General features: G+C 37.7%; 1 long non-coding RNA gene across 1 annotated transcript; it reads right to left on the minus strand.

The window, feature by feature from the left end:
* Positions 1 to 880: 880 nt before the first annotated feature.
* Positions 881 to 3,471, minus strand: LOC109047809. The gene is made up of 4 exons (XR_006155673.1): positions 2,539 to 3,471; positions 1,843 to 1,939; positions 1,445 to 1,720; positions 881 to 1,232 (listed from the first exon to the last, which is right to left on the minus strand). It is a non-coding gene; the product is annotated as an uncharacterized LOC109047809 (long non-coding RNA).
* Between the last annotated feature and the right edge of the window lie 246 nt (positions 3,472 to 3,717).

The raw sequence follows: 3,717 nt of genomic DNA on the forward strand, positions 1-3,717 counted from the left end.
GTGGCAGGGATGACGTCAGAAACTGAAAGAATATTTCACCACTGCTTCCTTCAAGATTTTCCCATGGGATTTTATAAATTGAGTAAAAATAAAGCCTGTGGTAAATGTCACTTGACAATACTTTAGATATTTTATTTTCTACAATTTGTTAACTGCACACCACCCACCATCATGATTTGTGAACCATTTATGTTAATTTTTGAAAATATATGCTTTTTTAACGTCTGATATGTGTGGAGTGTACACTGCAGAACAAAACTTCAGAGGATTGTTGAATTATGTTTAATACTGAATTTATTTTACTCATAAATTGAAGAAAACTCATAAAAGCCCAGAGGAAAATCTTGTGGTAACCAGAGGGGGGTGTTTTGTCATCATACGTCACTACTCTATTTCTCAAATAGGAAAAGGGGGGTGTATAATATATATATATATATATATATATATATATATATATATTATATATATATATATAATTTTTTTTTTTTTTTTTTTTTTTTTTTTGTTTTTTTGTTTTTTTTTAATTTTTTTTTTTTTTTATCTAGCATCCAGCTCTGACATTAAGGACTTGGTGAAAATGTGGCTGGGGTGGGAAGTGCAGATGGAAAGATGGGAGTGGAAGTTGTTACTGCTGACATGCTGAAATCCTCCACTTGCTTCAACATGCTACGATTACCAAGACATTACATGGATTTCAGCCATTTTAAGGACGAGCTCCTTAAGTGCACTGGCACTTCTGAGTTTGGTTTTGAGCTTGTGTAGTTATGTGAAATCCAATACAGTAATACAGACACCATGTCTATTATAAATGTTAACAGTACCACAGTTTGCTCTGTGTTGTTTGGATTGTTGTTTTATTTTAGTTCATCTACGCACACGTTCATGTAGAATTGCTGTTTTATTTTTTGAGAAGGGGAAGCCCCCATGAAATAGTTTTCAACAGAGCTACATAGGTTTTGAAGCAATTTAGCTCTCCATAGTGCTATGTACTTATTAATGAAACAGTTTTGAAAAAATCAGTTTCCATTACTCAAGTGACTGGCAAAACTGCACTGCAGCCGTGTAAATGTCTATCCCCGTGGGATTGTGATGTGATCTTGGATCCACTGTGTCCTTCAGTGCCACAAGTTGCTCTGGTGTAAGAGGACATTCTACAGTAGAACATTAACACCAACACTTTCATCAGGAGTCAATCCACTGCTTTCCCAATCAATATCAGCAATGTTCAGTTCCTAGATAAACAAAGAACAACATTTCTGTATAAATGGTGTACAATCTCAGTTCCTGTAATAGTTCCAAAAACTACATTTATACGAGTACTAGAATGCTAATTAAGTGTTTAAATGCCAATGAAGGAACACTTTAATTCTCACAACCCCTGTAATATTTATTAAAAAAAAAAAACAAAAAAAACATGGCTGTAAATTTGCATGAACAATTATACCTCTTCATCTCGGGGATCATCAACTGGATAATGAATTTGACCCAATTCCCAGAGCTGGTTTGGAGACGTGTTGTGTTCTGTTCGTAAAGGGTGATTATCCAACCCATCTCAGAAAAGATTTAGATCATCTTGTAGCCTTGGAAGGAATGTGTAGTGCAACAGAAGAGATGTGTTTGGTCTGCAGTATGAAGGTAGTTGGCTTCCTCAAGATAGTGTAGAACATCATAGTACACACTGGTCACTGCAGTCCACACATCTCTCCACAGTCCTTCTATTCTACAACATAAAGCATCACAAGATCATTCTGAAGCAATTAGTTGGTTCAAACAAGCATTTGGAGAATAAAGCACAAGGCTACATAGTAGATATGTCTGCTACACAATACTTTCTTTACATACCTTTGATTGTGGACACTTTTTCCTGAAATGAAACTGCTTCTCCCTGTGCCACGAACTGAGAACATTAAACGTGCAATGTCCACGTTCTCCTCTGACCCTGTAATGACCATAAAGTTGGTCAAGACAATGTTTTAATACTTAACATAATGCTCATTTATAAGCATAATACAATGGTTCTGGTGAAGAACATTAATAAAAATTATGTGGAGAAAAAAAAAGTTCTCATATTATGAAATGTTACAATTTAAAATAATGTTGTTTTTTTTAAATATACTTTAAAATATAATTTATTTCTGTGATGCGCAGCTGAATTTTCTCCAGTCTTCAGTGTCACATGATCCTTCAGAAATCATTCTAATATACTGATTTGATGCTCTTAATATCAGTGTTGGAAATGGTTGTGCTGCTTAATATTTTCTTGGAATCTCTGATCATTTTTTCTGGATTCATGAAGGAATGAAAAAAGATTTGGAATGACATGAGGGAGAGTAAATTATGACAATTTTCATTTATTGCTGAAGTATCCCTTTAAAGGAATACAATCCCTTTCAGAAACAAAAATTATGATATTTTTTTGATGTAATCCATGAGCTCTCAGACCTTCCATAGGCACAGAAATGTAGTAAGGACATTGTTAAAATGGTCAATGGCCCATTAATATGTTATGTGTAACAACAAACAAACATATAAACTTACCTTATCAAGGTCCTGGGACTGAATCCCTCCTCCGGACAACACAACCCAGCTCGGTCATCCTGGATAAAACTCCTAGTGTGTCTCCTCCATGCAGCGATGCCCTCACTCGCTCATATTGTACCTTGTGGCCTTCAGCTTTTAAAGCTCCCTTTACCATCCTGTATCCAGAATTTGGCATTCGGGACTTAATGTTTGACACTAATATGTCCAGCTCATTGTCTGTTAGTGAGCTGTACAGTGATCTCACTGATAGGTCGAACTCTGCCAGTCGTCTGTGTACAGTCCGTTCAGATTCCCCCAAAAGACTTGCAATACACCTGACTGATAAGTTCATTTCAAGCAAACTGACAAGATACTCACCACCAACGATTTCTTTTGGTCGTCCACTACTTCCTTGTTCAAATTGTGCCGTCACAACATACGTCTCGTTTCTTTGCCTCTCTAAAGTAATAGCATGATGCAGACCAGTTTAGCCTTCCCATATGTCCACAGGAATGATGACCTGGAGGATACAGCACTCAGGAAAACCAAACTCCTGAACACAGATCAGTTCTAAGAAGTCCACATATGAAAGCTGCGCCGCGTCGCGACTGAAGACAGTAGAAGCTGTTGATTATAATCAGTGATAGTGTCTACACTGAATGCGAAATCTCCAACAGCAAACGGATTCCTGATCTATTTCTGACAGTCCGAGCTCTTTACAGGCCGCTTTGTCACTTCAAGCTGTTGCGTCCCGTATAGACACGGCGATGCTACTTTTACACAAATATACTTTAAAACAAACACCAGAGACCGCTTAGACTAATGTTTCACATGCTGGGAATGCTAACATTATATCTAAATATAAACCATAAATGCTTAAAATCACTTTCCTCTGAGTGATCCATGATCAGCAGAGGAATGGTGACCTCCTGAACCGGACGCTCGTGCCAGAAATCTACTGCAGCTCTAGGTTACTCACTTTTTCGGCTGTAATAGTCCGTGTTGTTGACGTGCTTGTGATTTCTCGTGTGACCAGGACGAAAACGTCTCGGGGGGGGAGTGATTCATTCAGTCACGCTATGCGCAATATTTCTATAGGTTCTGTAGTAGTTCACCAGGGCTGCGTCAGCCCCGACAAAACGTTGCAAAACGTTTTTAAAAAACGGAAACGGTGGCGTGTTGAACACCCTGTTGTTG

The sequence above is a fragment of the Cyprinus carpio genome, chromosome B9, assembly GCF_018340385.1.
Source record: "Cyprinus carpio isolate SPL01 chromosome B9, ASM1834038v1, whole genome shotgun sequence".
Lineage (NCBI taxonomy): Eukaryota > Metazoa > Chordata > Actinopteri > Cypriniformes > Cyprinidae > Cyprinus > Cyprinus carpio.